Below are 14,708 nucleotides of genomic sequence, written 5' to 3'. Positions count from 1 at the left end.
CTATAGCAACAGTGTTCTGCCTTGCATTTTGCCTTTATCCTATACAGTTTATCTCAGCTAAGGTTTTTTTTCCTATCTTCTGGTGTCACATTTCCAAGTTGAGCCCACGCAATATCATCAGCATCTATTCAGCAATCATAAAATGGGCCAACTCTACATTCATGGTTTGCATGTAAATGTGCATACAGGTGGTTCTATGATTTACACTTTTTGAATTGCAGGTGTACTGTATTCTTTACTAAAAGGCACTCTCTATTAAACACCTCCCCATATTATTAAAGTAAAAGGGACTGAAATGCAGAAATTGCCATGCCATAGCATTTGTTAGGCATCATGATCGCCAAAGTGGCAGAGCCAGAAGTAATTTGCCATAAAAATATAACTTAAACAGGAGGTAAACTGGAAGTGACTTGTATTTTGCTCATTTTTAAGCTTACATAACACAATTTGTTGTCAAAATTGAAAATTCTAATTCCCCCTCCCCCTTTTTTGCATTGCATTTTCCCAGGGGCTGTTTATTGGAGGCAGATTTTTAATGCATAAATAATGTTAGCTTATTCCATCCACAGGCGAAATATGATTTACTTCCGGGTCTGCCATTTTGAAAATGTTGGCCAGTATAAATAGTGTTTGTTCTACTGGTTTGACAAATTATACCAAAAATAAAAGAATACAAGTAAATAGTCCAGAAATGAACCATGGACCATGAACTTTATTACTACAAGTTCTGTACTACATGTACATGCTGTATTCATTGCATACTGACCTCTGATAAACTTGGACACATATCTAATTATAATTCTGATACAAACTAAATTTAGAACTTCTTGAATTAATCTGAAATGGACCATGCATGCAATTCACACGGTAACAGCATACTCATAAGTCCTATGCCTTGAAATGAATACAAGTTAAAGGGTATTTTATTTTCTCTGTGATCGGTATCACATATTGGTAGGGATAGACAAAACTTTACACACCAAGTGATGGAAGTAGCAAATATGTGTCAAAAAATTAATAAAATAGCATTGTCCCAAACTAATAAGGGTTTCAAGCTAAAACTTATATTTCAATATTTTGGAGCTGGTTATTTTCTCAAGATATATTATTGAAAAAGATGAAATCGTTAGGCCAACTTTAGTTTAATAATTTGTCTCAAAGCCCTTCCCAAGTTAAAAATCTAATGCGGAAATATGGAGCAACTTCAAGTATTGTAAACGAAAGCAGATTCAACCCATCGTGGGACTTTTACAAACAAATTCAGGCTACCGGGCGATCATGCATATCACGCTATGCATGACTGGTAGACGATTGACCGGCAGCCTGGATTAGTTGGAAATCTGCTAGAAAACTTTGGCAACTCGCATTACACTTACAGTATCTAGCATTACACTTTGGCCGTCCAAAATAAGGGACCAGATTGAGATAAACAAAAATCTTTCAACCCCCACTGATCAATTGTATACAAAAAAAAATGCAATACACCCTTAATGAGGATGTGTAAATGAGATTCAAAAGTCACAATTTTGGCCAAAAAGGTGTTTTTTTGCACAAAATTTATAGTACACATACATGTACATTTAACTGTAAGGTGGCTCAATTTAATGAGCATGTTGACCTCTACCATCTGATACCAAATAAGCCTATGTAGCACTTGTAATTTCAATATGAGCTGCACCAATATGTTTGGTGTTACGACCAGGGCTCCATAGGGGTTTTACATGCACAAATACATGTTACAACTTTGGCTCTGTGTGTGTAGAATTTTGCCTGTGCATGCAAAATTTGTGTTATTCAGCCCATTTTGAGGAAAAAATTACGAGTTGTGCATGAAATTTTATTTTCTAAATCGACCCCATGGTTACGACTTTGGAAGAAAATTGCACATCATCTTATCTTGTTTTACACCCGGGTTTTACACCATTATGCATCAATTGATATGTACAGTATTTTGTGTTGTTGCTATCTTCAGTAGATAGCAGGTAATACTAATTAATATACTCTTTATGCTTCAATTAATTTTGTCATTAAGTAAATACTAAGCTCTTACAATATAATTCACAGAAAAAGCTTACAAATGAAATTGGGACAAAATGTAACTCGCTTGCGGTTCGTTCCCGGGTTAAAATCCTATATGGCGGCACCCACGTCCCACATGTTGATTAATGTAACCTTCTATTTCAAGTGTTTCAATGTGCTTCTCATACATGTATTATGTATACATGTATATGCACTTTGTTTTCCCCCAACCTTCACTCTTTGAATACTATTTTATCCAGCGAGATCCAAAACAAAAGATGAAAATTTGATATAAACACTTCACACTTGGGCAGACATCTTAAAAACTGTTAGATGCTATTTTACATCAGGTGTGTACTGTATAATGGGTTTAATATGGTCATTTTCACAGTAAAGGGTGTAACTTTTGATTTTTAGGGTCAAAATTTCAAACCACTTAAATATGTTTCTGTTTACTGAAATCATGCATAGAAGCAACTTAAATTCCAGTAAAATAATGTTTCAAGGCTTAAACCTTTTGATTTCTAATAAAAATTTGACATTTCCATAACATTTTGGTTAAAATCTAAGAAAAAATGTATTTTACATAACCTCAGAAAATTATGACATGAAAGCTGGAATACATGTGAAATCCCATTCCAAAGTAAGTCAACAGATATAAGTTAAATTTTATACCATGTTTTGCTATGTTTGTAATTGCAGTTTTGAAAATTTTTAACATCAAGTGTCATTTACAATGGAAATTTCCAAACCTTAAACATATTTTTAAGTTTTAATTGGGTTCCTAAAATAATTTGAATGTCTAACTTCATGTACAAATACTACTTGATGAAAGGAACCTCCCAGCCAAGTTTCACAGAAATTGGAGTTATTTTTAGAAATGGCAATTCAAGCGATGTGTGTTTCGGAGGCTTCAGTTAACAACACAGGTGATCATAAAAGTAAAATATTTGGCTAACTACTACAAGTTGACATCAAAAAATAGGTAAAAAATATCACAATTACCAATTTTCATGCTTTGCTTCTAAGTATTGAATTTCAGTTGTGACAAAAATTAGTCCCAAACAAAAATGTTTGGTAGACTCATAACCGGTGCGATCTTACCTTTCCGATGTTGATTAAGATACTTCTTGCATCGATCCCGAGATGCGGAAAAAACCAATAGTCATTTTGTCCCACATAAATGAATAAATAACAAAAAAACCCGATCCCCCCGGTGGACTCACCCAAAAGGTGACGTCACACCATATGATCGTCCCTTATCCGACTTGGGATCCCCTACCGGACCAAACTTGTAGGGGGTGGCGGGTCGGGATAATCAACATCGGAAAGGTAAGATCGCACGGTTATGAGTCTACCAAACATTTTGTTTGGGACTAGACTCAGTACACCGGTCGATCTTACCGTTCCGATGTTGATTAAGATACTTCTTGCATCAACATCTGAAAGATCGATCTAGCAAGTAACCGACGGATGGAGGTACAAGATTGGTCAGCATCTGATCAGGGATCGGGAGCGCGTCGCGTAGGGTGACGCGGGGTCACACGGTAGTTTCCCCAACGGTCGGGAAACAAAAAAGACCACGCGATCACAGACATAAACCTCCTTACTTAAATAAAGTTAAATGACAAATGAAATTTTTGCATTTAATCACAGATTAAGATTGGCAAGGCGATAAAACTTTCTTGGTCATAGTCTATTGGCTGGTTTCAAGTGGTTGTTATTTTCCACTGGCATTATTGATTTATGGATTGAATTGGTTTCAACATGTTCAATGGGTTTTCAAATCATTCTTATGTTTGCTGTTGAGAAGTGAAGTCATACATGTATCTACCTAGTGTTCCAAATTTTTAAACTACTGTAGGCCTACACTGCCTGATTAATTTTCTTTGTTGGAAGTTGATGGAAACTAACTTATTATTGGAGTGACCATATTCTACTATGGAATAGAAATTTAAAGGAGATCAAATAGTAGAAGTACAGGTAAATAATCTGTTGGGTAAATCATGAACTTATAAATCATTTGTTTCATATTTGGATTTATTATTCGCTTTGAAGATTCTCAGAGAATTATGAAAGATGCTGGGCCTATTTAGCATCTACAAATCTATAATTTGGCATTAGAGAAGATTGAGATCCTGCAAGTATAAATAGACCGGTCTAGAAACATAGATTATTGTGAACATTCATTAAGTTTGTTGTTTTAATATTTATTATAAGAATTTATCTTTTTAGTATGATATTGGAAAGAGCTAAGTGTGAAGCAATAAGCATCAGTATTCAAGACTACATGTAATAGCCACAGCAGTTGAGATTTATTAACGCTGCATGTAACAGGTCCAGAGTAGGTAATAAAGAAACACCAAAACATTGGTAAGTTGGAAATGACAATATGTTATATGTTATCATAATTTATTTGTCCTAGTATTTAGTTTAACATCAAGCAGTGTACGGCAGGTTTTCGAGTAAAGGTGATATATTATTACAGCACATTTGATTTTAATTTTCATTCTCTAAAAACACAATTTTAATAAGAATAGACGATGGCTTAAGGACCCATTGGTTATATAAAAAAAAATGGGAGCTAGTGTTAATTTCATTTTGTCAGGAAGTCAGAGATTTAAAAGGAAGAAGGGCAAAACGAGATGGTGCAGGAGCATCGATTGATTGCAGACTATCACATGAAAGTATTGCATTAAATGAAACTAAGTATATGCCTATTTATAGTATTAAGATGAAAATGTCACCTGTATGAGGGGATGTGATGGTAAGAGGGGGTTTAATGATTTAATTACCTGGTTGATGATGTTAGTCATAGTAGATACCAATATAGCGGCATCACATATAGAAATGATACAATAATCACATCCGGTTAGCTTCTTGCAGCGAAGCACAGATTTGTGCATTGCATTAGACAAATTTTTCTTAATTCATATTAACACGTAATCATGGTGTATTATTGAAGTTATGTGAAACCCCTCCATTAAATATATTAATATTACAATTAGACATGATCATCTGTCCTATAGGTCATGACAAGTGTCAGTATAAGAGAGATGTAGAGAATATGTATCAATAAATTTTTTTATTTATTATGGATTTCATTTTGATAATCGCAGTTGATGTGTTCAGACCAGTGACTACTTGGGGCAACACCAAACAAGCCAATATAGAAAAAGTGTGGTAAAAACACAGTTGTATAAACTTGAAATTATATAGGTAAATGGTTCAATTATATAAAAAACATGATTAATATAGTAAGGCCCTAAAATCAGTCAAACGGAGGTACACAAGTTGAAATCAAAAAACAAGTTGATTATTGGGGATAGGTAGATAGATTGCTATTAGGGAATTGGTATCAGTCTATATAAGCCTACAGCTTGAATAACAAAGGAAGTTTCTTTCAGCTTGTAATTTATTGCAAGAATATACAGTTACACAATAGACTACTCCATAGGATTTGCAATTATATAGGTAAATGGTTTAATTATATAAAAACATGATTAATATATGATTAATATAGTAAGGCCCTAAACGGAGGTACACATGTTGAAATCTAAAAACAAGTCGATTATTGGGGATTGGTGGATAGATAGCTATTAATTGGTATCAGTCTATATATATAGCTTGAATAACAAAGGAAGTTTCTTGCAGCTTGTAATTTATTGCAAGAAGGTACAGTTAACTTTTTATAACTGTTAAAATACTAGCTTTGAGTGGAATGGTATGTAGAAAACTGTGAAAACTTGACATGAACAGCGCAGATTATGGTCATCACAAATAATCAATTTTGCTGTTAGTATAGAATAATCAATATATTGGTTTAAGTTAAGTGTTATCATCAGATGGAAAGGACATAAACTTGTCAGAAAGCATTATTCTATGGCATGGATATCATGTGTTCAATAAAAGCTAAAAAGAATTACTAATAAGATTTTAAGACATCAATTTATAGTACTATTTTAAGTGAGCTACATAATTGTTGTTATCAAGGGGCAAGTTAGTTATTATTTAGTAGTCACTGCCTCCCTGCTACACATTCCAAAGGTTTAAAAACAATAATTATCAATGTGTAATTAAATAGGATATACCCGACTAGGTGAAGAAGTACTTGGCACACAATAGTATTAAAACATTTAAGCGGAAATCATCAATAGTTAATACATCGATCTTCATTGAACTAAGCAAGCTGTCAGATAGGCCTATCTCAAATGGGTATATATTAATGCTTGAAACCTTGATGGAGACCAAGCTTTAGAGTTGTTGCTAATTAATTCTGATCAATAACTCAATATGATTTAAGAAGATGATGATTGGGCATTTATCAAGGAAAATTATAAAGCTTAGGCCTTTATTTAATTATAATAGGCTTACATTAAGGTTACAAATTATCAAATAACTTTGCTTGGGAAAACATACATAGAGTTTCAGTTTCATTTACCAATTGAGTCAAATCAATCACAACAAACGGTATTACAATGGAGGGATGACCAAAAAAGAGCACAAGGCTCGTACAAGTTTGGTCACCCTGAAAGAAATTTAATACTTAAATACTATTTACGTGCAAAGACGAGAGACATTAGGAAGCGACAAAGCTACAACGTGCAAAGCGAGACAGGACAACACAGGTGAGACAGACAAAAATGTTGGCAATGACGATATAATCATGATAATAAAAAGATGATTACGAGACTCAAAGTCACAATTTTGAGCCAAAAGTTGATAAATAAAATAACATTGTAATTCAATTCACTCAGCAATTGAAATTCTACTTATGATGAGATGATTAGAAATTAAACAGCATACATAAGTGGCAAACTATATAGTTTGAGTTTTATTTGTTTTCTGTGTCCGAGTACAATCTTAATAAGTTTGGTGGTTAAGAATAGCGACACTGGTTCTTACCATGCTGAGTATTCTGTATAGTCTGAAAACCTGGTACCCGTACACCACCGTATTATGATCGCCGAACAATGTCCGGTAAACCTCCCCGTCTCTGATTACTAACGAAGCGGAAGTATCGTAGAGAAGGGCGAAGGTGGCTTCCGGGACACCGCCTGCTAGATCTCCTCAAGGGACAACCGAGCGGTATACCCAAGATGATGAGATAGCTCGTGTCGAGTGGGTCGTGGGACGCGAAACCTTCGCGATCCCCGGACCCCACCAACACCTGGACCAGCCATTGCGACAGCGGCTGGACCGAAAACTCTGTAAGGGTGATGAATGCGGTCGTGAGTCCCTCGCAAGGCTTGTGTTAGGAAGAAATAGTGCTGCAGCGCCTTATCGGACACCCCAGCCTATCTTTGGCTTCAGCCGAACCTTGCCCAACCCTGGGGATTGGAGAGGGACGAATGTCGGTATGCACAGCGCCCGTTCGTAGTCACGAGAACAGAGCGCCGAAACAGTGTCGCTCCAGTGTTTGTGAACACGGAAGCTAACCTCGAGACCGTGTGCAACTCAGCACCGCCGTCCCGAAGCCAACGCCAAACCGGAAAGCCATCTTGAGAGTTACGTATTTAAGCGCCGCTTTTGGACGGAAGGTCAAAAGGGTGACCCTTAAAGTAATCTAAGACTGTGTTGGGATCCCTTAGGAGGATCACTTTCCTTTTAGTAGACACTCGTTGAACATACCGTCGAGGCGTAGACTAATAAGGTAACCATCGGCTATGATAGTCGACCCGTCTCGAAACCTCGGTGAATGGAGAGGACAGCTGACTTATAGCTGGCCCCAGTGGCCCGCTGAAGTCTTGCTTGGAACTTTTCTGTCAGAAACTCCGGAACTAGCAGCACAGAGGCTCTAGCGGAGAGCTATTTGTCTCATTGCACCAAGCGTAGTATGGAGCCAGACTCTGGCTATACGTCACGGAGGGTAGACTTCCGTCTAGCCCGGCGATGAGAAAAACAGCTTCTGATGAAAAGTATCCCTCCGCTGCGTGTTCCCTGGTAAGGGCCATGCAGCTAACTGCAGGTGCTCTAGTGATAGACTGGGTCCCTCCGCTCCGGGCATCCGGAGTAGATCTGGTACCTCGGGGAGAGCCAGCGGCCTTGCCGCTAGCAGAATGACAATGCAGTCTTCCCACCCGATCTTGGCCACCACCCTCATGAGTAGTGAGATCGGAGGGACTGCATAAGCTGTCATCCTCCCCAGTCTATGGACAGAGCGTCCACGGTGAATGCTTGGGGGTCCGCGCCCCTTGAGCAGTACACCGGCAGTGGATGATTGCGATGAGATGCGAACAGATCTTTCGAGGGTGGTACATCCTTGAAGATCGTCTGAGCGACCTCGCGAAGCAAGGGACCATTCTGCTGGTCCCGACACCCTTCCTCGTGACAGATTGTGCGCGAGGATGCTGGTGACGCCCGCGATGTGTATCGCTCTCATCGTAATCTGCCTGAACTTGCACCACCCTATCAGGTGTCGTGCATGCAGGCTCAACCGTGGTGGCCCGGAGTCCCCTTGTCTGTTGGGGTAGGCTACCACGGTTGTGTTATCCGTCAGGACAACGGTATGTGATTCCACGATCACCTCCTCGTGGCGAGGAGGTTGATGTGAAACTCTGTCTCTATGGCCCCCATAGGCCCGAGGCGGAGTCTCTGTGGATGTGGACCCCCAGCCCCGTTTTGGCGCTATGGTCGTCACTACGTGACATACCGGGGTGCAGGAAACCTGACACCCTGGGTCAAATTGGGCTGATGGGTCCACCACCAGAGTTCCTCTCGCGCGATCTCCGACAACGGAACCGCGAGGGATATTGGGTGACGACTGGGCCTGCAAGCAGGCTAGAAGGTGTAGTTGGGTAAGCCTAACGTAGAAACGGCAGTACAGTACGAGGTCTACCATACTGGCCATTAGGCCTACCACCTTCCTCCATGCCACAGCGGGTTTTGCCCGAGACTCGGCCAAGAGTCAGGCACACCGCACCATGTTAAATCACCCGCTCGGGTGAGAGCACCGCTTGAACCCCTCCGTGAGGGTGATCTGGGCCCCTACAAATAGTGGTGTCTGCGTCGGGACCACGCTGGACTTTTTGAGCTGATCAAAAATCCAGGGTCCCGCACCCTCACGGACTATCAACCCCATGAGACCCGTAGTCTTCAGTGGAGTGCGTCCGTATATGAGCCAAACGTCCAGGTAGCAACTGATGTTGACACCCCTGTGCTTCAGATGCGCTGCCACCGCTCTGACCAAGAGTGTTAAACACCCTGGGAGAGATGGACAGGCGGATGGCGGTATCAAAACTGGTAATTTTGATCCTGTACCTAGAAGCGCAGATGCCTCCGATCTTGAGAGGCGATTGGCATATGCAGATAGGCGTCCGAGAGATCTAGCGATGCTGTTCCCATGCCCCTGATGGGGCAGGCTAGCACCGAGGCGAGAGTCCCCATTCTGAACCTCTTGGGCCTGAAGAACGTGTTCAACAGCCTGCGGTTCCGGATGGGGCTCCCGTCGCCGGTCTTCCTTGGAGCCAATGGCTCCAAGATCACCCGTAGAACGGGGGTAGACCAGGACAATCGCCCGCTTCGTGAGAAGCTGTGTGCTCCCTGTCCGTAGTCCCCGACGCTGGGGGCCGTCTGCCGGCACTACTGTGGACCTCTGAAATGTGCAGGCGAATGTGGGGAGACTGGGTTGCCAGTCTGTAACCCCCACTCACCACTGACCATACCCAGGCGCTCAAAGAGATGGTTTCCCACCTCTGGGTGAAAGCCATAAGCGGTCGAATCCACTGGGAGATCCCCTGTGGAAAAACCGCTGAGCCCCCCAGGAATGCTCTGCCTAGCTTCCCTTGGAAGAGCGCTTGCTCTTCTCGGGCTTGCCAGCTGTTCCTGTGCTACCCTTGCGCCTCCCAGAATGGGTGCTGCAGAGGTAGTGGGCTCGGGTACTGTTGGTGGTGCACGGCCTGCTGAAGTCGGAGCTCCTACCCATGGTAAGGGCAGTTTCCGACCTCTTCAGAGTGCTCCCGTTGGTAGCTTCTTTGCACGGTCCTCCACCGTAGCGCAGAAGCATCCAAAGAGAAAAGGCCCCTGCCTTTCCATCGCGTTGAGCGATTGGAGTGGCAGGCCCCTCCCCGGGCGCTGAGTGGACACCCTATGGGCTAGGCCCATGGAGCTCTCGTTGAGGCTAGCTGTTAGCACCGCTAATAGGCTCACCTCGCGGAAGAGCTCAGATGTTGTCTGGCGTGATACGCAGCGACATCTGGGTCCCTCTCGGATCCCCTCAGGTAGGTCCGTGGTCCTCCCGCGTTACACGCAGAGAAGCGTGCAAAGCAGCGCGTCATAGCTCTACTGAGCTCGACAGCCCCACGATATCTACCCGTGAGGTTTGCGGGAATGAGAGTGCAGGCGTCCCTGTGAGGAAGCAGCAGCTGAGCATCCTACTGAAAGGATCCCTGGTCCTCCTCCATGGACTCCCCCTTAGGGGGTGTCCGGAGGAAGATCAGTGCTGTTGCTCCCCTCGCTGGGCAGCGGGGAAGGAGACTGTAGTGATGTCACTACGGACTCAGCTTCCGACTCCTTTCCTCGCCCACAGTATCCGTATCATGCTCCGATGATGACGGTAACTGAGGACGGGCATCTGAAAGCGGGTAAGAAGGCATAACCACTGTGTGGCTCGCCGACTACCTGCCAGCAGAAGAGGGAGTACTCCCGCAAGACCCTGAGGTATCCGCCATGGCACCACTGGGTCCGCATGCTCTCGCAGCCGTCGTCCTAGCGCTAGCAGCACGGGGCCTACCCTGATCAAGATCTGGGTTAGCCCCATGCCGGCTGGCCTGGTCAACAGCTGATGTTGGTACTGCGTGGCCATCGCTAGGCGACACTTGCCACGGTGCTAGGCCGTGGAAGAAACACCCTGCGGCGGGTACCACGGGGCATACCCCGCCGGCAGCTGACCCTGAAAGGATCCGCCACCAGGGTAACCCCATGGTACTGCAGTACCAGCACCGCCCCCCCCTTGTTGCCACAGAGACTGTGGCGACTAAAAGCGGTGCTGCGGTACCGGTGCGGTATCAGCGTGGGTACCCGTGAGGGTTCCCAACTGTGGACCGCTGTACCCTCGCCACACTGCGTTCCCTGTTTGGGGGACCAAGCTGTGTGCTGGCGTGGTACCGGCGCGGTACTAAGCGTAGGTGCCCGTGAGGGCTCCGGCTGTGTACCACTGTACCCATGCCTCACTGCGTTCCCCGCAAGGGATCAAGCCGTGTGTATGGGTACCCGCTATACCGCTGTCCCTTGGCTAGAGGGAGCTTGCCTAGTACCACGGGTAGCTGGCGTGCATACCCCGATCAATCACCTCGCCACCTGAATAGGCAGCGTCAATCAATGGAGCTATGCCCTGTTGATTTGACAGTGATCGATCAAGAGAGGGTAATTGACCCATTGACGGTAATGGATCACCCACGCTCCGCTGGCTCTCGAGGACATAAGTGGGTTGTTGATCAGCTAGGCTGTTCAAGCTACTTACTGTACCCTCTAGAGCTTCGCCCAAGGTCGCTGTGTGTGGCGGACCACTCACGGCAGCTATGGGCGGGTGCATAGCGCTACCACTGAAGTCAAGCCGTGGCTCGTCTTTGTAGCTGCCACCGAATGCACCTGGGTCGCTGTCCCGTGAGAGACTGCGAGCCCAACCCCTGAATAATCGCCAGCCAGTCCCTGTGGACAGCCAGCAGCTATTCTAGGGCCCAGGGTATCACTCGGCGGTCCCGCCATGGAACGCTGCCGTGTGACAACCCCAGTTGGTTCTGCTAAGACTACACCCACAGCGTTAGCAGCGGTATCGTCTCTGTTGAACCCATGCATGCTAGGGTTCAACCCAGGCAAGCCCGGGTACCCTTGCATGCTGCCCGTCGCTGGCTACTACTGTGGCTGTTTGAGCCCGTGAGACATGCCTGCAACAGGCGGGTGTCCTCCTGCTAAAAACCTGTGAGGATTTTCGCTAGAGGACTGGTATCCTCCTGCTACAAAACCCGCTAGGGTTTTCGCTGGTGGTTACCGCTCTGCTGCCTGCTACTTTGCTCCGACGTATAGTCAGTGCTTTCGCTGGCTGCTGAGCCTTTGGACGGCGCTGGCAGTCCCCCCAGGAGCCGCCTGCTTGTCCGGGGAGCGGAGCCCCCTTGAGCAGACCTGCCATGACCCATAGGGGCTGTCACAGCAGAATCTACCGTGTCGACTGGTATCCTCCTGCTGCAAAACCCGCTAGGGTTTAAGCTGGTGGTTACCGCTCTGCTGCCTGCTACTTTGCTCCGGCGTATAGTCAGTGCTTTTCGCTGGCTGCTGAGCCTTTGGACGCGCTTAGCAGTCCCGAAGGAACCGCCTGCTTGTCCGGGGACCGGAGCCCCCTTAAGCAGACCTGCCATGACCCATAGGGGCTGTCACAGCAGAATCCACCGTATCGACCTTACCAGTGCCCTTGGTAGATTTCTTCTTCGTCTTATGGCGATGACGGAGCCTATCCCAATCGTCAAGCTGGAACTCGGAGAGTCCTAAGCAAAGGAAAGACATCTAGAAGATCGTGAGCACTCCCTGTGGGTGAAACAGAGCGGGTGTGGGTCCCGCTCCGTCACCAGGGAAGGGCAAGCCCGACAGGGCCGAGGCGAAGCGAGGAGAAAAGGGAGGGGGGCACTACCCCCCCCCCCCAACACGCGATTCAAGCCCAGTAAGCAAACCTGAGCACGGAGGCTGGTCGCTAACGTTAGTGGTAAAGTAAGGACTGGCTAACTTTATTACTAAAATGTCAGGCGGGTCCCTACCAATCCCCACCGTATGAATATCTGATTAACTCGTCTTTATTGGACGGTAATGAAGACATAACGATAGAGTAATCACCCTAACATAGCAACAATAACCTACCGTACATGAAATACAATGTGTATGTACAAACATCTATTGTAACTTACAGGCTGCAATGGTTGTTTTACGTGGGAAACAAAATGAATGGCGTCAACGAGCGGCCATTTTGAATTGCTTGTGTGTCCCGTATACAAACGGAGGCACGATATGTAGCTAAGTTTTGGATCGTTTTTTTTGTCACTTTTTTTTTATAAAATGCCGTCAAAACTATCCTCAGCCGAACAATACCGGTTTGGTTTTACCTAAGGTGTGAAACTACAACCGTATATCTCGCCTTGGTCGAGAAATTGATACACAGTGCTATGAACAATCGATAGGCACGTCTGTGTCAGTCGGAGACCAAGGAGGATAAGGGACGATCATATGGTGTGACGTCACCTTTTGGGTGAGTCCACCGGGGGATCGGGGTTTTTTTGTTATTTATTCATTTATGTGGGACAAAATGACTATTGGTTTTTTCCGCATCTCGGGATCGATGCAAGAAGTATCTTAATCAACATCGGAAACGGTAAGATCGACCGGTGTACTGAGTCTAAATTATCACAGCAAGTCATTTTTTTTTTGTTTCGGAGGCTTCATGTTAACAATTGTTAAACATTGCAGAAGTAGTTTTTTTAAAACAACAGTGTTGGGATCATCTAAGCTGTTATTTTCTTGTGTGTATTGAATCAATGATTCTATGTGGCAGATATTGTAGATTTATCACATGTTAATTTTTTCACCCATTTGTTAAGTATGGTGTTTTTTGCATGTGAAGCCTCCGAAACAGGCTCTTTTGGGTATCAGTAAATTTTTCAAACATTAACCATAATGTCAAATTTTTTTTTAATTTATGACATTCTGCACATATCAAGTAATAATTACAATGCAGATATCAGTATGAAACACACCAATTTAGATATGCATAGATGATAATTAATCTTATTGTTGTTTCGGAGGCTTCATTTGTTTCGGAGGCTTCAATTGTTAACGGAAAGTTTGTATTGGGTCCCATTTTCAAACGGTGATATATATCTCCACGATTTAAAAACATGTGACTTGAGGATCTACTTTGCTACATTTTGATAAATAGATTGGATGAGCTCTTTTATTTATATTTGCACAAGCTTGCTGAACAGTTTGTTTCGGAGGCTTCAAAAAGTTAACGGAAAACGGCTCTTTGAAGTCAAGATTTTATAAAAATTTTAAAAGCTTGCAAATCGACTAATTTTTGTTACCCATTTCAAGTTAAGATACATTGGCCGTGCGACATTTACGAGAGAATAAAATCATTACATGTTCAATTAAGCGGCTGATCCGCCATGAGCTGTTATGGCGTGTGGTGGTGAGCCAACGACATGTAATCGTTAGTGCACGCTGGTTCGAATCCGAACGGTTCTGATTTTTCTCTCCTTTATTATAATGCCAGTTTGTCTGAGCTCCATTTCTTTAATTATTATATATTTTCTCAGGCATGTATCCTCTGGATCCTCGCATTTAATATTAAATGTCTCATATTGACTGATGTCATGCTATGACACAGCAGATAGGCCGCCCTCTCTAATTATAATTAATTTACATTGGCCGTGCGACATTTACGAGAGAATAAAATCATTACATGTTCAATACGCAGGCTGATCCGCCATGAGCTGTTATGGCGTGTGGTGGTGAGCCAACGACATGTAATCGTTAGTGCACGCTGGTTCGAATCCGAACGGTTCTGATTTTTTCTCTCCTTTATTATAATGCCAGTTTGTCTGAGCTCCATTTCTTTAATTAAGATAACAACTGTTATGAATCAAGAAGAAGTGAAGAAATAACCAAGAATTATGAACCAAAGCTACACCCACAAAGTTTGTTAACAA

General features: G+C 43.7%; 1 protein-coding gene across 1 annotated transcript in view; it reads right to left on the bottom strand.

Moving 5' to 3' along the window:
- The window catches only part of LOC140148619 (E3 ubiquitin-protein ligase MARCHF5-like), a 50,559-nt gene that overhangs the window by 29,421 nt on the left and 6,430 nt on the right, over positions 1-14,708 (bottom strand). The window lies entirely within an intron of this gene.

The sequence above is a fragment of the Amphiura filiformis genome, chromosome 1 (genome assembly GCF_039555335.1).
Source record: "Amphiura filiformis chromosome 1, Afil_fr2py, whole genome shotgun sequence".
In the NCBI taxonomy this organism is placed as follows: domain Eukaryota; kingdom Metazoa; phylum Echinodermata; class Ophiuroidea; order Amphilepidida; family Amphiuridae; genus Amphiura; species Amphiura filiformis.
This window is presented reverse-complemented; position numbering and strand designations above follow the sequence as displayed.